This window comes from Neofelis nebulosa, chromosome 6 (genome assembly GCF_028018385.1).
Source record: "Neofelis nebulosa isolate mNeoNeb1 chromosome 6, mNeoNeb1.pri, whole genome shotgun sequence".
In the NCBI taxonomy this organism is placed as follows: Eukaryota; Metazoa; Chordata; class Mammalia; order Carnivora; family Felidae; genus Neofelis; species Neofelis nebulosa.
The window spans coordinates 77,240,776-77,267,185 of record NC_080787.1 but is presented as its reverse complement, the minus strand read 5'-3'; the positions used below and the strand labels follow the sequence as shown (position 1 = coordinate 77,267,185).

The 26,410-nt window shown below is 36.4% G+C and overlaps 1 long non-coding RNA gene across 3 annotated transcripts in view; it reads right to left on the bottom strand.

The window, feature by feature from the left end:
• Positions 1 to 26,410, bottom strand: part of LOC131514487 (uncharacterized) — a 268,581-nt gene that overhangs the window by 47,417 nt on the left and 194,754 nt on the right. Inside the window, exons 3-4 of one of the 3 annotated variants that reach the window (XR_009263093.1) lie at positions 25,440 to 25,609; positions 20,195 to 21,995 (exon numbers count right to left, since the gene is read on the bottom strand). This is a non-coding gene — a long non-coding RNA (uncharacterized LOC131514487). Of the gene's footprint in view, positions 1 to 20,194; positions 25,610 to 26,410 lie in introns of those variants that run through there. The other 2 variants (XR_009263094.1, XR_009263092.1) reach the window with 2 other exon arrangements.

Here is a 26,410-nt window from a genome sequence, read left to right as displayed (position 1 = left end):
CATTCTCCCCCTACAGAAAAAAAGTGCTATTAATTGTTTTATTATTAATTTTTAGTGGTAGTGACAGAAATTGTCATTCCATACTTGTTAGTTTATGTCTGTTATACTGTTCACTCTAATAAATATGTGATGATGCAATTTAGCAGTGATGATGAAGCTCAGATTAAGTTTTAGAATGAAATCATTTCACAATTTAGCACTTCCAGGTGAGGATACTGCAATGAATTGATTTAGAACATTTAGTAATGCTGACCTCTTAAAAATATTACATTTAGATTATCATAGAGATTGCATTTAATACTGTAAAGTAATATGACGAATGAGTTTAACAACCTAAGTTTCTTTTTCATCCAACACTTCACAGAAAGGCCTGGAGAGAGTATGTGTAAAGTGATCTAATACATTCAGATTTCCTATGGATGAAAATTTAAGTGAACCATTGACATAACTTACATTCCCTTCTAGCACTATGGTATTATCTAATGATACCTAATGAATGGCTAATATAATCTTCAATTATCTATTAAATTGATTCCATACAAAAAGTAATTGAATGTTGTCAATCACTGCATACAATTGAGACTTACTACATTAACATCTTCTGGAAACTGAATTGAGAAATGTACAGTTGTCTTATATAGATTCAATAGCTCAAAAGCTCCTTTTGTGAGGTTAGCTAAAAATGGGTGTGTATCAAATTATTATTTTTCTATTAGCCTGGATTCTAAAGAAGCCTGAGAGACTGAACATAGTAGAACTGCTTTTATGGACGCTTTAGAGATTAATATATTTTCATTTACTTTCCATCTTGTCATATCCTGAGAAACAATATTTAGCAAGTAAAAATGTGATCAAAAGTGCAATCAGGCTCAACAAATATCTATTTATTTACTTCTTGGGGTTTGGATTATAAGCCCCAAGTTATGGAGTTATTGATTGGGTCATTACTGTTCTGGAATTTTTAATTCCTATTGATTTGGGCTAAGATAAAGCATCATAGCACAGTTATTTTTTGGGGGGAATTAATGGGCTTCATATTTCATTGCACCTAAGCAGTAGGAGGATTTGAAAAGGAGTTAGCTGAGGCCTCAATTGATTATGATCTATACTTGGATAAGAGTCTATGTGAAGTAGAGAATGACCAACCAGAAAGAAACTCAAAAACATCTGGAGGAGTAGATTGTCTTTGAAGGACTGTCACAAAAGAATTCACAAGTGGAGCAAAATTCCTAATCCAATGTGTACTCAGAGTCAAATTGAACAGGATAACATAGTGTTCAGAAACTTCAGGGATAATAATAATATTACTCATATCACTTTTCTTATTTAGATCTTACATTCTGTTCAGTTTTTTAAGGCTTTTATTTAAGGTTTTACTCATTTAAGGATTTACGTATTTATGAATTATTATTCTTAGAAAGACATAAATGGGATCCAAAATATACTTCTCTGTAATATTTTTTATAGAAATATAGGCCCTAAAAAATCAGGATTTGTATTTCAGGGAAAACTCATAAAGAGTCTTTGGAATTATAACCAGGTGTTGGTTCTCACTGCTAAATGGTATGAGATTAGGGTAGCTCAACAGACCAACAGCAGCCCTCAGCCAGATCCTTCTGAAGTTCTGGCCAATTCTAGTCAATATCCTTTCATTTACAAGAGACTACATAGGAGGAAAGTGAGGAGTTCAGACAGTAAAAGATTTCCTCAGAGGTATTTTATGCTGAAAGCTAGATAAGTTTTTTCAGGCATATTCCAAAAGCTCACAATTGTGAGAAGAGCTCTAGTAATATAAATAAAGATCCTATATTGTGCCTCAACCCAAATATTATAGATTTAGGACCACTGTTTGTTTCCCTCTTCTAAGATCAGATGTGTGGCGCCATAACTCTGTGGACTGCCCTTAACCATGGCTTCCCACCCACTTTCTAACTGTTTAATGAGAAGGTTTAGTGATGTAAAAAAGATTTGACTCCCTGAGATACAAAGGAACTTGATATCTAGGTCAGAAAGAATCAAAATGCCATGGAGATTATGTAGCTGATTCCCTGAGGCAATTTGAGAAATTATATGAATCTAAAAGACATAAGGGTAGAATTTTCAACAAGCAGAATACTAATATCTGGATTACAGATTAGACAACCCATAGACAGGAGAAAATAGGTAGAACAGTGGAGTTTTTCTTCTCCTTTATACAAAACATACCTGAACTTTGAACCAGTCTAGAGGCTTCCTCATTTTACACCTGAAAAAAACCAGAACCACTTACTATGAACAGGTCCAGCTGCTATCACCTAGTTTCTTGCAAATTCTATTTCCTTATTCCTCAAATAACTTTGAGAATTAGCTTCTCTCAGTCCACTAATTCAACTCAGGACCCTGAATATTATAAATGTATTTTTTTTCATTTCATAAAATTCACTTTGGCTAAGGATCAAAAAATCTTTTGGCCAGTGGTACAACTGAGCTTTTTTTTTTTTCCTTCTTCTTCTTCTTATTCAGGGAATAAAAATTTAAGTATCTTCTCAACTCAGCTTCATTCTTCATCTAACCTCTCTTGGCTAAACGAACACAGCAGAGGCATGTTGACCAGGGAATTTCACCTCCATAGGTTTTAGCAAATATGCAAATAATGCAAAAATGTCAAAAAATGCAAAATACAATAGTACCACTAGTGCTTGGGTATACAACAGCAGCAATAAAAGAAATGGGAAGAGAATGGCTTCTAATGTCAGAAGTGGGCTCAATGACTGCTTATAGTCTTTTTTTTTTTTGCTTTTGATGTAGCATTTATGTGTAGTGAAATGCACAAATCTTAAGTGAACATTTGTGAGTTTTGACAAATGCACCACCAATATACTATTCAATTTGCTGACAAAGAATGAGAGGTTTTAGAAATATTCATCAGCATTACAGAAAGGGAAAATGCCCTTGGTTTAGTACTTACACATTAGACACATTAATAACACCACATTAGTCAGTCATGCTTCAGAAAGGTAACTAACTCTCTAAAATCCTTTATTAATAGAATTTATCATCACCCCAGAAACTTCTGTCATGTCCCTTTGCAATCAGTTAATGACCTCCTCAGAGGCAACAATTGTCATAATTTTTTTTTCACTACAGAGTATTTTTGCCTATTCTAGAATTCCATAAAATTGGAATCATATGTACTCTTTTGGGTAAGGCTTCTGTATTAGTTTGCTAGGGCTACCATAAACAATACCACAGACTGATAGTGTAAACAACAGAAATGTATTGAACAGGGGCGCCTGGGTGGCTCAGTCAGTTAAGCGGCTGACTTCGGCTCAGGTCATGATCTCGCAGTCCGTGAGTTCGAGCCCCGCGTCGGGCTCTGTGCTGACAGCTCAGAGCCTGAAGCCTGTTTCAGATTCTGTGTCTCCCTCTCTCTGATCCTCCCCTGTTCATGCTCTGTCTCTCTCTGTCTCAAAAATAAATAAACATTAAAAAAAAATTAAAAAAAAAAAAAAAAAAAAAAAAAAAAAAAAAGAAATGTATTGAACACAGTTCTGAGGCTAGACATCCAAGATGCAAGTATTAGCAGATTTGTTTTTTTTCTTTCTCTTTGGTTTGCAAATGACCACATTCTTGCTGTGTTCTCCAAGGTTAGCCCTCTATTTCTGTGTGGTTTGTGTCCTAAGTTCCTTTTCTTATCAGGACACCAGCGTATTGTATTAGGGCCCACCCATACAACCCCATTTTACCCTAATTACCACTTGAAAGGCCTTACCTCCAAATATAGTCACATACAGAGGTACCAAGGGTTAGGACTTCAATATCTAAATTTGGAGAAATATAGTTTAACCCATAATAGTTTTTTAACTATAAAAATGTTTCTGAGATGTATTCATGTTGTTTGTATCAGTAGTTTGATCTTTTATATTCCTAAGTAGCATTTCATTATGTGAATATACTACAGTTTATTTATTTTATTAATGGACACCAAAGATGCTTCCAGTTTTTGGTTTTATGAATGAAACAACTTGAGCAAACTTATGTTTTCATTTATCTTGGCTCAATATCTAGAAGTGGAATTGTTGGTCATAGGAAGTGGATGAAGGTTTAATTTCACTGGAAACTCCCAGAACACTTTCCAAAGAGGGTGTATGATTTTACATTCCTACCATCAGTTTATGAGAACTCCAGTTGCTCCAAATCCTTGTTAACATTTGGTGTTATCAGCTTTTTAAATTTTAGTCATTCAGGTGGATGTGTAGTGTATTTCATTGTGGTTTTAATTCCATTTCCCTCTAGTGATGTAGAATATTTTTGCATGTGCTTATTGGCTATTTCCGTGCTAGACTATTTTAATATACATTTAATAGAGAGTACTGGAGACTTTTAGGAAACACCTATCTGAAACAAATGTTCTTAATGTGTCCATCCTCTAAACAGTTCTGATATTGCACCTGATGTTTCTGACCTATCTGATCATCCCATATGTGACCTGAATAAAAGCAGGTATAAATTATCTAAGGGTATGGCATTGACCTTGAAGAAAAAGAAGAACTGAGTATGTGTAGAAGTCTATATTTTTTTGTTTCTTGGCGCTCCATAAAATAATAATAACGTGAGAAAGGGAGAAAGAAAGAAAAAACTCTTTTCTCTGTAATTAAAATTGGCCTAGATCACAACTGGACAGGCAGTTGGAAAACTATGCTGTTAGATCTCTATCTGACTCCACTCACTAATATAAATACCAGATGGAGAAAAATCTATTTTAATTATTTTAAATCAAACACATACTCATTTTTTATGAAGTCAAATATTTCCTAAAAGTTTATAATGGAAATATTAGTTCTTTACTTCTCCTCTCTTCTACCCTTAAGTCCTTTTACCCACAGGCACAAATCTTCAAGAATTTCATCTATTCTTAGCTTTTATTTCTTATTCTTATTTTCTAATTGGATTGATTTTTTTCTAGTTTTACTGAGATATAATTGACATATATCATTATATTCACTTAAGGTATACAACATACTGTTTGGATCTATGTATATGTTGTTAATGATCACTACAATAAGTTTAGTCAATATTCATCATCTCACATAGTCACTTTTTTCCTTTTAATAAGAACTTTTAAGATCTACTCTCTTTGCAACTTTCAAATATACAATATAGTATTGTTAAATATAGTCACCATGCTATACACTGTATACCCAGGACTTATTTGTTTATGTTTATTTATTTTATTTTATTTTAATTTTTTTAAGGTTTATTCATTTCTCAGAGACAGAGAGAGAGTGTGAGTGGGGGAGGGGCAGAGAGAGAGAGGGAGACACAGAATCTGAAACAGGCTCCAGGCTCTGAGCTGTCCGCACAGAACCCGATGTGGGACTCGAACTCATGGACCGTGAGATCATGACCTGAGCTGAAGTCGGACGCTTAACTGACTGAACCACCCAGGTGCCCCTATTTTATTTTTTAATGTTTATTTTTGAGAGAGAGAGAGAGAGAGAGAGAGAGAAAGAGAGCGAAAGAGAGACAGAGTGTGAGTGGGGGAGGGTCAGACAGAGAGGGAGACACAGAATCTGAAGCAGACTCCAGGCTCTGCACTGTCAGCACAGAGCCTGACATGGGGCTCAAACCCATGAACCGCAAGATCATGAAACTGAACCTCCTGAACCAGGTCGGATGCTTAATATTTATTTTATAACTGAGCCACCTAGGTGCCCCAATATTTATTTTATAACTGTTCACCTTTTGACCACCTTTACCTATTTTTGTCCTCCCCAACCTTCTGCCCTTGGCAACCACCAATCTGTTCTCTGTCTCTATGAGTTTTTTGTTTGTTTTAAATTCCACATATAAGTGAGATGATTCACTATGTCTTTCTCTGTTTGATTTATTTCACTTAGCATAATACCTTTTAGGTATATCTATATTGGTGCAAATAATATTTCCTTATTTTTTATGAGTGAATAACATTACATATTATTATACACATACACACAGATATCACATTCTCTTAATCCATTAATCTTTTGATGGATACCTAGGTGGTTTCCATACCTTGGCTGTTGTAAATAATGCTGCAATGAGCCTGGGGGTACAGGTATCTCTTTGATATAGTGATTTCATTTCCTTTGAATATATATCCAGAATTGCTAGATCACATGGTAGTTTCATTTTTTTTTTTTTTTTTAATTTATGTTAGGGAGGGAGAGTGCATGAGAGGCAGGGAGAAGGGCAGAGAAAATCCCAAGCAGGCTCCATGGTCAGTGCAGAGTCCCACATGGTGCTTGATTCCATGACACTGGGATCACGACCTGAGCCGCAATCAATTAATGGTCAATTGACTGAGCTACCCAGGCACCCCCATGGCAGTTCATTCTTTAATTTTTGAAGAAACTTCAATTTCTTTTTCTGCCTATTTTTTAATTGCTGCCCCAAGCAACATTCCCAAGTGTACAAGGGTTCCCTTTTCTCCATATCATCACCAACAACTGTTATCTCTCGTCTTTTGATGACAGCCATTCTAACAGTTGTGAGGTGAAATCTTACTGTGGTTTTGATTTGCCTTTTCCTGATGATTAGTGATGTTGAACACTTTTTCATATACCTGTTGGCCATTTGTATGTGTTCTTTGGGAAAATGTCTATTCAGTTCCTCTGCCTTTTTTTTTTTTAATTGGTTTTGTTTGTTTGATTGTTTTTTGCTATTGTGTTGTATGAATTCTTTATATATTTTGGATATTAACCCCTTATCAGATATATGATTTAAAAATATTTTCTCCCATTCCATAGGTTATCTTTTCATTTTGTTGATGGTTTACTTTGCTCGGCAGGAAGTTCTTTGTTTGACGCAGTGCTACTTGTTGATTATTATTCTTATTTTTTTTACCTTTGCTCTTGGTGTCAAATCCAAAGTCACTGTAAAGACATATCAAGGAACCTATCCCCTACATTTTCTTCTAGGAGTTTTAATGGTTTTAAGTCTTACATTCAAGTGTTTAATCATTTTGAATAGATTTTTATGAATGGCATAAAGTAGGGGTCCAGTTTCTTTCTGTGGCTACCATTCATTCATTTTTACTTCAATCATTGCATGTGGCTTTTCAGTTTTCCTAATACCATTTACTGAAGAGACTGTCCTTTCTTGATTGTAAATTCTTGGCTCTTTTGTCATAAATTAATTGACCATATAAGCATGAGTTTTTTATGAGCTTTCTATTCTGTTCCACTGATCTGTGTTACTGTTTTTATGCCAATATCATACTGTTTTGATTACTATGGTTTTGTAATATAGTTTGAAATCAGGCAATATGATGCCTCAAGCTTTGTTCCTTCTCAAGATTGCCTTGACTATTCAGGGTCTTTTTTGGTTCCATACACATCTTAAGGTTGTTTTTTCTATTTCTGTAAAAAATGCCAGTGGTATTTTGATAGGGATTGCATTCAATTTGTAGGTTGCTTTGCATTAATATGGACATTACAACAATATTAATTCTATCAGTCCATAAGCACAGAGTATTTTCCATTTCTTTGGCTTTATTTATTTCATCATATTGTATAGTTTTCAGTGTACAAGTCTTTCACTCCTTGGTTAAATTTATTCCTAGGTATTTTATTCTTTTTGATGAAATTGTAAATGGGATTATTTTTATACTTATTTCTGATAGTTAATTATTAGTGTATAGAAACACAACTGATTTTTGTATAATGATTTTGTATCTTGTATCTCTATAGAATTTGTTTATTAGTTCTAACAGTTTTTTGGTGGAGTTTTTAGGGTTTTCTATATGTAATATCATATCATCTACAAATAGAGTGGTTTTATTTCTTTCCCTTTCCTATTTGGTTGCTTTTTATTTCTTTTTATTGCCTCACTGCTCTAGCTAGGATTTACAATACTATGGTTGAATAAAAGTAACAAGAGAGGGAATCCTTGTCTTGTTCCTGATCTTAGAGAAAGTTTTCAGCTTTTCACTATTAAGTAAGTATATGGGCTAGTCAAATATGAACTGTATAATGTCGAGGTACACTGCCTCTATGCTCACTTTGTTAAGAGTTTTCATCAGGAATGTTCTTGGATTTTGTCAAAAGTCTTTCTGAATCTGTTGAGATGATGACATGGTTTTTATCCTTCACTTCATTAACATGGTATATCACATTAATAAATTGGTGAATGTTGAACCAATTTTGTATCCCTGGAGTAAATCCCACTTGATCCTTTTAATGTACTCTTGAATTCAGTTTGATATTATCTTGTTGAGAATTTTTGTATCTATGTTGATCAAGAATATTGACCTGGATTGACAGTATATATTGACTATATTTCAATGTGGATCTATGATTAAAACAAAGGGTAGAGGAAAATTATGTAAGAATGACATGTTCTAACAAAATAGAAATAAACCAACTCCTCATAAAAATGATAGGGGAAGTGGGGAGAAAAGTTAGAGAGTAAAATAAACTCACTGTGTATAGATAATATGTGCAGTCAAAATACATCATTTAAAGTTGACAAACCAAATAGAAGCCTCAGGGAAAAGTGGACTATTTTTTACAAAAGACATTAGAATAGTTATTGGGGCACCTGGGTGGCTCAGTCAGTTGAGTGTCTGGCTTCAGCTCAGGTCATGATCTCACGGTTTGTGAGTTCGAGCCCCACGTCAGGCTCTATGCTGACAGCTCAGAGCCTGGAGTCTGTTTCAGATTCTGCGTATCCCTCTCTCTCTACTCTTCCACCACTCATGCTCTGTCTCTCTTTCTCTCTCTCTCAAAAATAAATAAACATTAAAAAATAAATAAATAAACATTAAAATTTTTTTTAAAGTTATAAGCATTATAAGAAAAGAAAAATCCTTCTAAAATACCAAAAGAAGTAGTAAAAAATGAAAAAATATCACATACAGAAACATAGTAAATATAATTAATACACAGAGTAAATATAACATAAAATAATGTTACAGACCTAAGCCAGGATGTATTGTTAAGTAAAAAAAGTAAGCACAAGAAGTGTACATAATGACATGGTAGCATTTGTGAAGAACAATGGGTGAGAAAAGAATAAAGATACATAATTAAAAAAAAAAGAAATGCAATATTGATGTACCAGAACTTAGTGAAAATGATTACCCATCAGGGGTGGGTGGGAATGGGATGGAATGGATAGGGTGCGAATGAGACTTCTTTGAATTTACCTTTTAATTTGAACTATGTAGAAGTTTGTGTATACACAAAGAGTAAAATAAACTTTTTAAAAAATGAAGAAAATAAACCCTAAAACTAAAGACAAACAGAAATAAATTAGTTTTTTTGTCAAAGTGATAACCATACACATAAAAAGAATTGATTAAAATAACTTTGAACCTAGTACTCTGACTGTACACTTATAATTATATTCTAAAGACAAAAAGAGACTCTTAAATACAGAGAACAAACTGAGGGTTGATGGGGGTAAATGGATGGGAGGTGGATTAAATGGGTTATGAGCATTAAGGAGGGCACTTCATGTAAGTGATGAATCATTGGGTTCTACTTCTGAAGACAAGACTACACTGTATGTTAACTAACTTGAGAATAGAAAAGAATAGTTGTCGGGGTGCTTGGGTGGCTCAGTCGGTTGAGCGTCCGACTTCAGCTTGGGTCATGATCTCGCATTTGGTGAGTTCAAGCCCTGTGTCGGGCTCTGTGCTGACAGCTCAGAGCCTGGAGCCTGTTTCAGATTCCGTGTCTCCTTCTCTCTACCCCTTCCCCGTTCATGCTCTGTCTCACTCTCTGTCTCTCAAAGATGAATAAATGTTAAAAAAAAAAAAAAAAAAAAGAATAGTTGCAAAGAAATATTGAACTTCACATGGTAATTTTCTTTTTGGTAATGAGGTTGTAGTAATTTGAATCAATTTTATATATTGTAAGATAGAGCACACTATTAAGTATACTGCTACTATAGTTAGAAATTAGAATTCTCTGTACAAATATGGAATGGAGAAAGGCAAAGAACACTCTGATGTTGCACTAAATTGGAGAAGAGTGTGAGGTCAATGAAGAAAAAATATTAATTTTGAAAAGCTTGAATATATTTAATCCTGGTGGGAAAGAACTAATAATAGGGAAAGATTAAGTAGAAGATTAAAGTAGCAAGTTTCTGAGTGTGTGAGAAGAATGGGATTCTGTATTTAGGTAGAAGCATCAGACTTAAGTGGGCGAATGGATATCTCATCTACTGAGGCAGTAGGGAAGGTAGAAGGACAGGGACAAATTCAAATAAATGTACACGGTTTGGGTCAGGAAGCTCAAAAACCTCTTGAATAATAGCTTCTATTTTCTCTGTGAAGCAGGAGATAAGGGCATGTGCTGACAGTGAGGGTTGATGTGGTAGTATAGGTGGTTCTAGGAGAGCAGAGATTTGCAATCCACTATGGAGAATGAGATAGACAGACTTGACTGAAATAGCATGAAAGGATTGTCAGGCAGCACTGAGGACCTTGTTGGAGATGAAGACATTACTTTCCATTGGCATCAATGGATGTGTTTTTATGATTTTATTCAGCTTTAAATATAGATGTGGTAGACACATGGATTGGTCCAGGATTGGGGTTTTGCTAGTCCAGAACAATTGGAAAAACAGTACGTTAATGTTATTGAGAATATTGGCAAGAATATGTTGATTTAATGAACTTTGGATTCCTAGATGGATAGGGAAAGAAGGGAAGACAGAAAAGTGCACATAGAGAAAAAGTGAAGCCATCAGGTGTTTGGAGAACTTAATGAATATGAAGAACATGGTATTGAAGTATTGCTGAGTGAGGTTGTGATAAAAAATGAGATAGCTGAATTTAGGTTTTCAGAGGTGAAGCAGTGATACCACAATACAGGTCTGTCATAACAGAGAATGGCTGAAGTGGAGAAGGTGGTAGGTAATGAAGATGAGGTCAGGAAACTTGGACACTGCATGGACAGGATGTCACCCAGAATGACCGTGAAAGTGGCATGAAAGGGAAGACCATAGTTGGGTGCTAAAGTGGTTTAGTAAATATGGGGGAATTGTCTGTGGAATCCACAGGTACTCTGATTACAAGGAAGGGTGGAATATGGTGTGGCTGGAAAACACGGACCTTCAAGGAGAAGGGGATTTTACATGATTGGTGTGAAGCACCACTAGATGCAGAGAACCTGAGCTCTACTTCCTCATTCTGAGACACTGTGGGTGTAGACCGCCACATTCTCCATTTGGGGAGACTTATGGCGAAGTAGTGAGTGTCTCAGGGTAGAGTGAGGCTTCAATTAAGGCAAGAAGGTGGAGTGAGTTTAGTAGCAGGGCCAGGGACTGAGGGCTTCAGGAAGCATAATGAAAGTATTAGGAGTGGGAGAGCAGTTAGAAGTTAAGGTCAAGAGTAGGCAGTCACAGAGCACTATCATAATGCACATCTCTAAATGGTTGCTTCAGAGGGGAATCACGTAGTCTAGTTCCTGTTTTTCAACCACACATAGTTACTCAATGACTTATAGAAATAAGGCAGACTAAAACCTATAAGGCTTAACAGTAGCAGTGTTTATTTACACATATTCCTGCACCCTCTATGAAAAGTTTACTACAAAAAATAAAATTTTATTTTCCCGCTAATATTGCATTTAAAGAAAGTAAATATTATAAAGCCCAATATGAACAGTAAAATGGAATTCAATGTAAAACCAAGCTGATAATAGTTTCTAAAGTATTATCTATGGACATATATGACTGTATTTCAAAATTATCATGGCCAGTGAAATTAAATGGACTCTGGGTTGAGAAAATTGACTTCCAGAAAGTGAGTCATAAAGTCAGAACTCAATCTCATAGTAATAAAAGGCTACAGAACTCCTAGCAATCTATAAAGCTGTAACTAGGAAACTCAGAAGTAGTAGGTCTCTTAGGAAATATGGCTGTACAGTTAAAAGAAAAAGAAAAGTAATGAAGGCACTGAGAGAAAATTTTGAGGCAAAATAAACATTCAAATGATTTGCCATACTGCACAGGTCAGATTGGAAAACAGGAAATGGTATTTTGTGATACAAGCATTCTGTGATACATATATTTATAACATATACATCCAAGTAGGTACAAACATACACACACACACACACACACACACACACACACACACACTTATGCACATATATAAAAACTGCACATATACATAGCCAATTACTACTTTAGAAAGGTCAAACTTTGGCAGAGCACATGGCAGTGGCAGCCAAGAATCCTTTCAGAGATTTTTAAAGGGATAGTTCCTATTCTCTGACAGAAGGGTTTATTTAAGAGCTCTTGATGAACATTTACATTTACTAATGTCTTTACATTTTAGAAATATCAAATAATTGGTGTTTTTAAAGCCAAATAATTTTAAATCCAGTGTAGTTAAATACAGTGTTATATTAGTTTCAGACATACAATATAGTGACTCAACAATTCTATATGTTGCTCAGGGCTCGTCAGTTAAGTGTACTTATCTCCCTCACCTATTTCACCCATACCCCACCCCGCCCACCCCGTTCTGGTAATCATCAATTTGTTCTTTACAGTTAAGAGTTCGTTTTTTGGTTTGTCTTTTTTTTTTTTTTTTCCCTTTGGTTTCTTAAATTCCACATATGAGTGAAATCACAGGGTTTTGACTGACTTATTTTGCTTAGCATTATACTCTCTAGATTCATCCATGTTGTTACAAATGGCAAAAGTTCATTCTATTTTCTGAGTAATATTCTATTGTGTATACATACCACATCTTCTTTATTCATCTATTGATGGACATTTGGACTCCTTCCACAATTTGGTTAAAGCCAAACCAAAAAATAATATTGTAGGACTACAATATTAACTTTGTGCTCAGGGGCTCCTGGGTGGCTCAGTCGGTTGAGCATCTGACTTTGGCTCAGGTCATGATCTCACAGTTCATGGGTTTGAGCCCTGTATCGGGCTTGCTACTGTCTGCTGTCAGCACAGAGCCCACTTCAGATCCTCTGTCTCCTCTCTCTCTGCTCCTCCCCCGCTCATGCTCTCTCTCCCAAAACATAAAACTTAAAAAAACAAAAACAAAAAACAACTTTGTTCTCATGGGGCACCTGGGTAGCTAAATCAGTTAAGCATCTGACTCTTGATTTGGCTCAGGACATGATCTCATAGTTTGGTTCAAGCTCTGCACTGACAGAACGGAGCCTGCTTGGGATTCTCTCTCCCTGTCTCTCTGCTCCTCCCTGGCTCACATGTGCAAGTGAGCTCTCTCTCTCTCTCTCTTTCTCTTTCTAAAAAAATAAAGAAAAACATTTAAAAAAAACTCTGTGCTCTTGAAAGTAGTTTTCTTACAGGGATTAATATCATTATGCCATATGAACCCTATAAAGTATTTATGAATTTAATATGCACATAGATACAAAACATTAATTCTAAATAATTTTTTTGCAGTTTACCATAAACAGAATATCTCATCAAACACATTATTAATACATGCATGCCCTCTTATTTCTACTTCCTTCATTCAACAAGTCATTTTCAAGTTCCTACTCTGTACCAAACACTGTTCTAGGTACTAGGTGGGGACCCAATCTTGAATGCTGATAGTACAAGAAGGTGATAAAAGGTCTTTGTGAACTATCTCTCTCTGGAGTTCCAGATCCACATTGTCCTCAACAGACACACACTTGGAGGTTCCCCAGGCCCCTCAAATTCACTGTCTACAAGTGAGCTCAGTGCCCTGTATAATCCATGCCCCATTCTACTAGTGAAGCCTGATTCTTTCCTTGTATTTCTCCCTCACTTGTAAAAAAGCTTTCCAAAATGTAAACTTGACTATGCAATGCTATTGAAACTGTCCACAGCTTTCACACCTAAAGCAGTACTTCACAAAAATCTCTGTGAAAGCCCTAAAAAAAGAGTGAACATGAGTAAGTCTGGAGGAAAGGGAGCCAAGGTTAAAATTACCAACAAATTACCAAAATCTCACGATTTTTTTTTACCTTTGTAACTCACAAAATTTTACATATTAATCTACAACATGTCTTCATTTTTCCTATAAATTTTTTAAAATCATTACCTTCTAACATTTTTTTCACTTGAGTAGGATTTTTCCCTCCCAGATCTTTGAGTACAATTGATTTCCTAGGCAAATGGCCACATGTATGTTCTGGCTTCATGTACCCTGAACACATACCCTAGTTATAGATGCACTGACCTAGAGGATAAAGCTCAGACCTCCCTTTACAACATTCACGAGGGGTGGTATAGTCAAATGGTTAGGAGCATGGGCAGTGGAATTTAATTGCTTACTTGAATCCTGATTCTGTTGCTTGCTAGTTGTATGATCTAGGGCAAGTTATTTAATCCCTCTAAATTCATAAAATAGGGATTATAATAGCATCTACTTTAGGAATGTTGTTAGGATTATGAGATGAAACAAGTAAAGGGCTCAGCCTGGTGCCTAGCCCATATTAAATGCTCCGTATGGAGCATGTTTATTCATTTGTTACAGCTCCAAGGAACAACTTGCAAATTCTTATACATGCCGTGCTATTTCATGTTGATCTGTTCTACTCCCATAATACTGTACCATAATATTGTAATGGGGTGTAGAAATACGTTCCACCAACTTCTCTAAAGGGGAAAGAAAAACCAACAATCCTGTTAAAACATGACAATTTTTTTTTTAATATCATGTAAAACTGTGACTATTTTCCCTTGGGAGAGGTTGAGTGAGTGTCATTGAGATGGCAGTATTTGATGCTAGAGCTGAGGATGACAAGTCTCAGCTCATAGGCCCACCCACTGTCTGCACTCTTCCTTATGTCCTCCAACCTTATTAGCCATTGAATTTCTATTTTGCTCTTTCCTTCCCACCCCTTTTCCATCTTTTACTGAATACCTGCCTTGCTTTTTTAAAATTTTAATTAATTAATTAATTCATTCATTCAATACAGCTTGACCATTATAAGATAATGCTACATTGAAATAAATCACCCATTAGGACACTCCAGCCTGAGGAAAGCTCTGCTTAGCTAAATAATGTTGGTGTTTCCAAAATGTGAACCTCAACATTTATGCTCCTTTACACACTCCAGTTATAGATGCTGCATTCCAAATGCACACTAAATCTTGGGGCCCCATGTGGCTCAGTCTTTGTAAGAATTAAACACTAAGAAGCATGGCCTGACAGGCCAAAAATGATTTCATAATATATTCTAAATTTACTTTTCTCTCTCAATTAAACGGTAGAGGGGATTCAACTCTACTTCAGAACTCTTCTCAGAATTATTTTCTCCATTCTTCTCTTTTCTTACCCTCCATATTATAAACTCTTATATTCCAGAGCTGCTTACAAACCAGCCTTCAAAATGCTCTCCAGCTTTAGTTCCATGTGACTTTTCTTTTTTTTTTTTTAAAGTTTATTTATATTTGAGAGACAGATCATGAGCGGGAGAGGGGCAGAGAGAGAGAGGAAGACACAGAATCTGAAGCAGGCTCCAGGCTAAGAGCTGTCAGCAGAGAGCCTGACACAGGGCTCAAAGCCATGAACTGTGAGATCATGACCTGGGCCAAAGTTGGACTCTTAACCGCTTACCCAACTGAGACACCCAGGCGCCCGTCCATGTGACTTTTCTTTTTATCTCACTACTTCATTCTTTCTCCTTACAGGGTCTGATTTAGCCCCTTTATCCCTTTATTCCCCTGCTCCCATTTCCTGTCTCTTCTTTGTCCCTATTTTTCCAGATTTGTGTCTCAAAAGGTTAGGGAATCAAGTTAGCAAATACTCTCTTTAAAAGGAAGACATATAGGGGCGCCTGGGTGGCGCAGTCGGTTGAGCGTCCGACTTCAGCCAGGTCACGATCTCGCGGTCCGTGAGTTCGAGCCCCGCGTCAGGCTCTGGGCTGATGGCTCGGAGCCTGGAGCCTGTTTCCGATTCTGTGTCTCCCTCTCTCTCTGCCCCTCCCCCGTTCATGCTCTGTCTCTCTCTGTCCCAAAAATAAATAAAAAAAAACGTTGAAAAAAAAAATAAAAGGAAGACATATGTGACTAGAGAAATTGTGAATTGAAAGAGGATTAGAAATCCGGTCTTCAGCAGCACACTTGTTTGTTCTTCCACTGGACTGGGAGCTTTTTGAAAGCATGTCATATTTCCCTTTGTGCCTGCAACCCCCCCCAACACAGGGCCTGGCACAGAATAACGTTCAATAACTGTTGGATAAATGTTGAAATGATTATTTTATATCAAGGACTTCTTAAATAGAAACTCAGAAAATGAACTTGGTTTAATCTGTAATACAACCAAGAAAGCAAATAAACTTTAAGAGGCCGACTGAGATTCTAAGCCGCCTTACCCACAGATATTTGTGTGATAGTAATTTGCCACAGTGGTCTTACCACTTAGTCTCTTTCTTCATCTCTGTCTACATACCTGTGTCTATATACCTGATCCCTGATTACAGGACACCATATGAAGACATGAAAGAAGGATTTTAGTTGATGACTTGTCCCAACCTTGTGAAAACTTTGAATTGTAGCTCAGCTTTAGCCTCTCTGAATTCTGAATTTGGTCAAGTTTTAAAAGTAGAAAAACCATGTATGAATTAGAACTATCCAAGGTCAACGAGGCTGCCCTTTACCACAGACATAGATGCAAAAGAACATGGTCAATTCTTGCTTTCCACTTCCATCTGGGCTCATTCTTCACTTTCTGTATTACCTGGATAGACATTTTCACTTCCTCTTCTTTGCCATCTCTGTGGCTATAGTTCCATTAATATTCAATATTGAAGACCCTCAAGAGGAAACAAGCATGTGATGCTGTGTGGTGAGAACATTATAGAAACATCTGATTATTTAATTAGACCAAAGTCCTTTAGTCATCTTCAAGCTGAAGCATGATCTAGTGATTTAATTGAACAAACATATATATAGTACATGTGACAGAATAGGGACAAAGTGGGCTCCTTGAAGAGAGGGACTCTATTTGATTTCTCTTTATATCTCCAATCAATAGTCTAGTGCTTGGCCCACAGCTGCTACTCAATAAATGCTTGTTGAATGAAAGAGTAAATTAAATTTAATCTTACCTTCATGGAGTAGATAATATAATACTAACCACACTGAAATTGGTATAGGCACTAATAAAGGTGGAGTTACAGTGTGATGGGAACAAAGAGGAGTAGATTAATGATTGGCCCGAAAAATGTTCTTTAACTTCCCATATTGTATGCCCAAGTTCAACAGCAGCACTTATAAAATGAAAAGCCCTGTAATGTATTTATCTGCCACAAATTTGATTACAGGTTGCCGTTCACAGAAGGAAACTAAAATTGGAAGGAAACTGCCTGTGTTTTGATATGAAGGAAGAATATGGTTTTTACAACATACTTACAGGAAAAACCAAACCCAACCTCATTCTCCTAAGACACTGGGTGGAGGATGTTTAACTAAATGAGGGTCTCCTGAAGATTATAATGAGAGTAGAGAAAGAAGAACAAAAGAGGGTAGAGTGAGATGATGTATGAAAAGAAGAAACATGATCAAAACTGACAAGTATTTTGTCCAGAAGAAATGCTTTTACTTTTTACTTGATGGCCTGCAAATTACCTTCTCAGCAGATATTTAACCCATATTTAATGCACTGAAACAGATGAAAGAGGCTCTGCTGTATCAAACTCTTTTTTTTTCTTTTGTTTTGTTTAGAACTCATTCTCTGCTCATTCCTTCCTTTATTTAGATCCTCTGGTATATGAGACCTTATCCTAGGAGAAACTTTGGACCTTAGGATAAGTCTCTGAGAACTTGTGTGGACCATCCCAATCCATTTAAATGAACTGAAGCAGGTTTTCCTATGTAAAGTTATCCAACTGCTGTTGGTGTTACAAACACTGCTTCACACTTTAATGATATTGATACAACCCATGCGGAATCATATTGACACAATATTATGATATTCACCTCACTGCTTCATTCTGGTCAACTCTTTATGGTCAAAGTGGCAACAATATGTGAGATTCATTTGGCTACTTTATAATACATATATTTTTTAATGTTTATGTTTGAAAGAGAGACAGAGCATGATCAGGGGAGGGGAAGAGAGAGAGGGAAACATAGAATCTGAAGGAGACTCCAGGCTCTGAGCTGTCCACACAGAGCCTGATGCGGGGCTCAAACACACGAACCTTGAGATCATGACCTGAGCTGAAGTCAGACACTTAACCCATTGAACCACCCAGCCGCCCCTTGTCTACTTTATAATAGATCCATACGATTAATCATGCAAGATAAAGCACTAACCTTAGGTTTAAAACATTTACTTTTTAGATTACTGAGAAAAAAGTGTAATAAATTTTTAAATAATTCTCTCTTTTGAAGGTTATTTATTTTCAGAGAAAGAGAGAGGGAATGCCAGTGTTGGAGAGTTGAAAGAGAGATGATGAAAGAGAGAATCCCAAGCTGGTTCTGCACTGTCAGTGCAGAGCCCGACACAAGGCTCAAACTCACGAACCGTGAGATCATGACCTGAGCTGAAATCAAGAGTCAGACGCTTAACCGACTGAGCTACACAGGTGCCCCAATTTTTAATAATTCTTGAAAGCATCTTAGGCAGAGAATTAAGACTTCTCTCCAGGCTTAGGCTTGGGTACATTGGCTCTGGAATGCACTGGTATCAGTTCTTCTCACTCTGGCTTTTGGATGTTGAAAATTTCTTTTGCCTACCATCTGTAAAATACAGTTCTCCAGTTTTGGGGCAAAAATTCATACCCTCGAGTTTACTGTTAAATTGAGCATTGTCTGAAATCTAGTAAGAATGGGAAAGTGGTTATCCTGGCTAATTATATAGTCAGGTGGACAGTAAATACAAAATACGTCAGCTGTCAAGTTATAAGTAAGTAGAAATGAAACATTATTTCTTTGATTCAGAACTATAGGGATCTTTTGGTGGTTACAGCTCAGGCTCATCCCTGTAACCAGCCTTCACCAAACTGCCATCCTTTGAATATACCCTACACTCTCATATTCCTTTCGTTTGCACATACTTTTCCTTTGTCCAGAAATAGCTTTCCCTTCTTTCTGTTTAGAACAGACCTCTTCTCCTGTGAAGTCCTAGTTCCCTCATCAGAACCTCTCCTAATCCAGTTATTTGCTTTGTTGTATTTCCATAACATTTTTTTAACTATTTTTGTTTGATAAAAAATAAATAACATAAAATGTGCCATTTTAATCATTTTAAATGTACAGTTGAGTGGCATTAAGCATGCTCACACAGTTGTGCAACCATCACCACCATCCACGTCCAGCCTTCTTCCATCTTTCTAAACAGAAACTCCACACCCATTAAACAAGAACTCCCTAGCTCTCCTCCTAGCCCACAGCAACCACCACTCTATTTTCTGACTCTATGAATGTGACTACTCTAAGTACCACATACACAGTGCAGTCACACAATATTTGTCCTTTTGCTAAGTTTATTTCACTTAGCATAATGTCCGCAAGGTTTACCATATTATAGCATGTGTTAGAATTTTCTTCCTTTTTAAGGATGAGTCCTATTCTGTTGTTTATTTTTATTTTTTATTTAATTTTTTAATTTTTTATTTTTTTAAAAATTTACATCCAAATTAGTTAGCATATAGTGCAGCAATGATTTCAGGAGTAGATTCCTTAGTGCCCCTTACCCATTTAGCCCATCTCCCCTCCCACAACCCCTCCAGTAACCCTCAGTTTGTTCTCCATATTTATGAGTCTCTTCTGTTTTGTCCCCCTCCCTGTTTTTATATTATTTTTGTTTCCCTTCCCTTATGTTCATCTGTTTTGCCTCTTAAAGTCCTCATATGAGTGAAGTCATATGATTTTTGTCTTTGTCTGACTAATTTCACTTAGCATAATACCCTCTAGTTCCAGCCACATAGTTGCAAATGACAAGATTCTATTCTTTTTGATTGCCAAGTAATACTCCATTATATATATATACCACATCTTCTTTATCCATTCATCCAGCGATGGACATTTGGGCTCTTTCCCTACTTTGGCTATTCTTGATAGTGCTGCTATAAACATGGGGGTGCATGTGTCCCTTCGAAACAGCACACCTGTATCCCTTGGATAAATGCCTAGTAGTGTAATTGCTGGGTCATAGGGTAGTTCTATTTTTAGTTTTTTTGAGGAACCTCTATACTGTTTTCCAGAGTGGCTGCACCACCTTGCATTACCACCAGCAATGCAAACTCTTTCTCCACATCCTCGCCAACATCTGTTGTTGCCTGAGTTGTTAATGTTAGCTATTCTGACAGGTGAAAGGTGGTATCTCATTGTGGTTTTGATTTGTATTTCCCTGATGATGAGTGATGTTGAACATTTTTTCATGTGTCAGTTGGCCATCTGGATGTCTTCTCTGGAGAAGTGTCTATTCATGTCTTTTGCCCATTTCTTCACTGGATTATTTGTTTTTTGGGTGTTGAATTTGGTAAGTTCTTTATAGATTTTGGATACTAACCCTTTATATGATATGTCATTTGCAAGTATCTTCTCCCATTCTGTCAGTTGCCTTTTAGTTTTGCTGATTGTTTCCCTCACTGTGCAGAAGCTTTTTATTTTGAATGAGGTCCCAGTAGTTCATTTTTGAGTCCTATTCTGTTGTATGTAGAGGCCACATTTTGTGAATGCATTCATCTGTTGATGGACAATGGGTTGCTTTTACCTTTTGGCTGTTGGGAATAATGCTGCTATGAATGTTGGCATGCAAATATTTCTACAAGTCTCTGCTGTCAATTCTTTTGAAAATATACCCAGAAATGGAATTGCCAGATCATATAATAAGTCCATTTTTAATGTTTTGAGGAACAGTTATGCTGCTTTCCATACGGTTGTACCACTTTACATGCCTACCAGAAATGCAGAAGGGTTCAATATTTTCCATACCCTTGCCAAAAATTGCTATATTATATTTAAAAAATAATAATAATCATTCCAATTTGTGTGAGGTGGTATGGTATCTTATGTGAGTTTGACCGATTTACATTTCCCTAATGATTAATAATGTCATCTACTTTTTGGCTATTTGCATATCTTTGCCTCTGTTTTAATTGGGTTATTTGGCTTTTGAGTTGGAGGAGTTTTTACATATTCTGGATACCTTATCAGATACATGATTTGTAAATATTTTCTCCCATTCTGTACATTGCCTTTTAACTCTGTTGATAGTATACTTTGATGTATGAAAGCTTTAAATTTTGATGGAGTCTAATTTATCTATTTTTGTTTTTTGTTGCCTATGCTTTTGGTGTTATAGCCAAGAAAGTAACAAATCTGATGGCACAAAGCATTTCTCTTATGTTTTTTTTTCTAAGAGTTTTATAATTTTAGCTCTTACATTTAGGTGTTTGATCCATTTTAATTTTTGCATTATGGTGTAAGGTAAGGGTCCAGCTTCACCTTGTGTACATGCACATTCAGTCTTCCCAGTACTATTTCTTGAAAACCCCCATAACATTTTGCACATGTGTTTATAATTATGCATTTTCCTATCTGGAATGATATGCTCATAAACTAGCTGTCATGCAGGGCAGGGGTAGCATGGAGAGAAGCCATGATTTGCAGTATTTCCTGATTTGTCTTGTGTAATATTCTCACCATGGCCAAATTTAAGCCACCAAAATGATGACATCACTGAACATGGAATTAGGGGTACAAGACTGGAATTATTTTACTTTGTGTTTCCAGCACCTGGCATATATTAAATACTCAAATTTCACTTGTTAAATTTTCCTTCAACTAATACTTGAGTGTTTTCTATGTGCTAGACAACTGTACTAGGTACTGTGAATACGTAATGATGAAAAAACATACATGGTTCCTACCTTCATGAATCTTACAATCTAGTGACAAGAGAAATAATACAGAAGTAAATAAAAAATAACGAATAATTACCCATCATGATAAGTAAGATGAAAGAAATAAACAGCGTATGGGATGGAATTGCTTAAAAAGTCCTCTCTAAAGAGAAGGAACTGGGAGAAAAAGCAAGTGTGGTGCTTCTGTACAGGGAGAGAAAGAACTGATTATGCAAAGTGCCAGGGAAGGGGGAAGGGGGAAGGACTTTGAGGAGGGGGAAACAACATGTGCAAAGGCCTTAAGGCAAATGACCATGGCCTCTGAGAGGAGCTTAGAGGAGGCCATGTGCCTGGGATAGAGGGACATGGGGAAGGTGGCCCACAATGAGGATGGAGAAGTTGGTGGGGGCCAGAGCATATGTGGCCTTGGAGGCCACTGTTGGGCATCGGGATTTTATTTAAAGTTTAATAAAAAACAAAACAAAAACAAAAATATTTAAAGGCTCTAAGCAGAAAGCAGGCATAATTGGATTTCTAAAAGTGAATTTTTCTGGCTCTGTGTACTAGTTGAAAGCCATTGCTGAGAGTGCAGTAAACAAGTGTTTGCTGCTGATGAAATTTGGATATGAGAAGGGAGAAAGAGAAAAGTGGGTATATTTGAGACTTTATTTTGAAGATTAAACATAGGAGACTTTATGATTGACTAGATATCATAAATTATGGGGTTAAGTGTCCGTTAGTCAGTAACTTATGGAAAAGAAAGTTGGGAAACAAGCAGTTCATTCTTTTTAAGAAGTGCTCAGCCCTGAGCTAGGCACTTGAGTTATATGAGAGAGGCATATGATGCAGTCTTTATGCATAAAAATTCATACTCTAGTGGAACCAACACTTGTAAATTGTAATAAATGAAATATACAAAGTCATAAACTAATGTTCTATTTGAGGTTGAGGGCATAAGTGTACAAAGAATTCTGAAAACAAAGATCCTAGTGGGTTGAAAGTTTCATGGGGGAATGAAGTCTCTAAAGGAAGCGCAAGACTCAGCTGGACAGACCAGAAGAACCAGAGATTCTCACAAGTATGGGCAACTAGAAAACCATGGAATCTGTTAGGACAGTTAAGTGAAGTGGATAGGGAGACAGCTAGCCCAACTGCAGAGGTCCTGGATGGAGATCATTGCAGGGTTAATGAGAAGTGGCATCAGGATCATCAGAGATTTTCATACTTAATTTACAAAATGCTTTCTCTTAATTTATTTCATTGAACCCTCATCATGAAATAGGTAAGGTAACATGATTATTTCCTTATTTTGTAGACTGGAAATGGGATATATAAATGGTGAGGTGTTTCTACCAAGTTTACACGGCCAGGGGTTGAATTAGAACTAGTACCCAAACATCTCATTCTCTTAGCTCTTCTATTTTTACTACAAAACTTGTTTTGCTGTTGCAAAATCAAAATTAGTGGTTTAGGTATGTATTTTGTCTTTTTGGAAAGAGGTTTATGAATGATAAAAAAAAATAAAACTATACTGATTTCAATTAAAATTGAAAGCCATGTCAAGTTTGGGTTTCAGGATATTGATCATGTTTACTTTCAGAGTCATGTGGAATATGTCATTTTCCCCCCAACACTATTTGGATACCAAGAAGGTAGAAGTCAGTGTTTCTAAATTAAGAGGGCTTTAAAATTTATCCTTATCTTGACCCATGCTCTTATTTATGAAATGACTACTAAGGAAACCTAAGGAAACAAAACAAACCTTGCTATGGAGATTTCTTTTTGAATTAACTGCATGATTTGATAAAGAAAAAAATAAAGCCCCTGGCTACTATGTTCAGCTTCCATATATTTTACCAGAATGACTAAGTGGCCAAAATATGAGTTTTATAATTTCCTGATTAGTTCAATTCTCTTCTCTCATTTCACTACATGGTGGTTTCCATAAAGATTATGAAAGCATTTTTCAGATATGAATCTTTTCAAGAAGATGGTGGTTAAAATCAATCTTCACAAAATTGAAAGTACACTTTGCATGGTGACCAAGTCTCTATTAGATTAGAATCTCTGTACTTTCTCTGTGGAGGCTAGTGTATCACTTAAAAAAAAAAAAAAGTTCTGAATTTCTTTATTGGGCATAGTACTCTATTATGAAATAGTGTTGTTTGTGTGCGGTTCATATATGTGTGTCTATATATGTAAGAATCATGCTTTCTTCTTTTGAATTCAACAAATATTTATGAATATTAATAACAGCAAGCTGTGTGCCATGGACAGAGAAAGCTCTTCATTCAGCACAGAATGTGATGAGTATAGTTGGCATGAGAGATAGAGAGCTATGGAAAATTGAAGAGGTGAGGAAATGTCTGTGGTTGAAAGGGAATACTTTAGACATTTAAGCAGTATTTAGAAGAATGGGTAAGATTTTATCAGGTAGAGATGGATATGCTCAGCAGGAAAAAGCAAAGACTAAGACCTGATGGGAGAAAGGAATAAATGTATCTGGAAAACTAAGAACAATAAACGTTTACAGATACCTTGGGTACAGGTTGAATGGTGGAAGGTAATGCTGCAAAAATGTTTAGATCAAATTAAGAAAAGTGAACTTAATTTGGTAGGCAATAGTAACCACTGAAATATATGGAATAGCAGAGTGACAAAAATGACAGTGGCTTTGGTATACAGATAGGATTGGAGCAGGGAAAAAATCAATTGCTATGGGATTGTCTAACAGAGAACTCTAGGAATCCAAATTAGCAATAACAAGACCTTATCAGGGATAAAGACAGGTAAGTGGAAAGAGGGGATGGGTGTGATTATTTTTAGTGGCAGTGATACACAGTTGATTCGTAGTCAGCTGTGGTTATTTCTGCCCTAAGTACAGTTAGTCAGGCATTTTTACCTTTTATCAGTACAACATATTTTCTCCTTGAGTGTACTTTCCTACTCTGGCTACCATCCTATATGAGATCAAAACTGTGAGAAACAGAGGCAGGATAGCTTCAAAATTTTCCTGTGCTCACTGGGCTGATTTTGCTGAGAACTTGCTTTATTCGTGACTTGTGATGGCCTTCTGGAGATGTGGAAAGGGATAATTTTGACTGGTAAAGGGCGATCCTTTGGTTGAGATTACATAAATGGAAAGGATCAATTATATGTATAGAAAGCCATGAAGCCAGTGCAGGAAATTCTGAAGGAAATCACAAGATTAGAGAGAAAGGTCCAGAAATCAATTCCAAGACTCTGTCTCCCCATTCTCTGCAAGTCTGGTGTCTCTAAACATACCTGAAGGCCCAGCCCACCCTTTTCGAGGATCTTTATGAACCACTTAGACCAACACTTGGTGGCTGAGCATTATCATCATCGAGTATTGACCCAAGCTCAGCTTGATAAACTCCTTCTACTTTGATCTTTGTTTTCAAAACTCTATTCTCATGCCCTTTTTGGTTGGCTCCCTCATTCCCTCCTGACCTTGGACCCTGACTTATTCTTGTTTGTTTTCCTGAATCCCTGACCTTGAATGTGAATATCAGCTCCTGACACATCACCTGATGAGTAACCTACTGGAAAGCCAGTATCACCTACCCTGCTTTTCTTGAAACTCTTCTTTTGCCACCAATGTAAGATGCCCCACTATTATCCTCTCACCTTGCCTCTCCTGGTGCTTGGTTTGTGGATGGAAATACCATATTCTCCAGGCCACCATGTGGGAGCCTCTAGCTGCAGCTGCTCTATCACTGCTTCCAGAAGCCTGGGTTTTCTCAAATCTGAGCCATTCAATGGACACCACTGATGTTACTGGCTTTTCCTGATGATTCCTGAGTTCAAGCAGAGAAAAGAAAGTTTTAAGAAGCCAGGCCCAAATGAGGAGCTATGGAGATGAGGAGCAGTGTGCTATGTGAGAGACAAGGAAGATATGCAGACCTTGCCAACTTTGTAATTTGTGCATTTTTCTTAACATAGGAGGCTCAAACTTCAAACACTTCTCTAGATATGAAATGAATATTTCAAGTATTCAAATATTTGAATATCCAAGTATTTTTTGTTGTCGTTCTTTTACTTTATTAAAAATAAAATAGGGGTGTGTTTTATAGTAATATAATTTGTAGCACAATAATCATTATGACTCAACATGTTTTCTTGACTTGGGACTATAAAAGAGATTCACTCTAATGGTAGGGATAAGGATAGGGAGTGGTGGAAAGTACCATTTATGTGGGTGTGATGGGATTGCCATAAATCTAAGCATACACTACTTACCTCTCCTTGATCAGGTAGGTATGTGTTTCATCATTTATAGTAGTTATGCAAATTGTCTGCACTATGTGAGTGATGTGTATGTGTGTGGACTAATGTTATTTTTAAGGAAAAATATTTAACTATTTGGAGCAGACTAGTCAAATACTAGTTGCCTTTCTCTTCCTTTAATGGAGGAAGAGACCACTCACCCCTAAGTGTGGTGCTGAACTAGATCATCCCTCAGATACTCTTCTAGCTAGATGTTTTGATTTTCTCTAAAAGGTTTCTAGGTGAAGATGTGTACAAATAACTTATTTTGTGTTTCTCTTTGAGGAATATATAAACCCTACCATGTTTCTATTGTAGGAACCAAGAAGCAT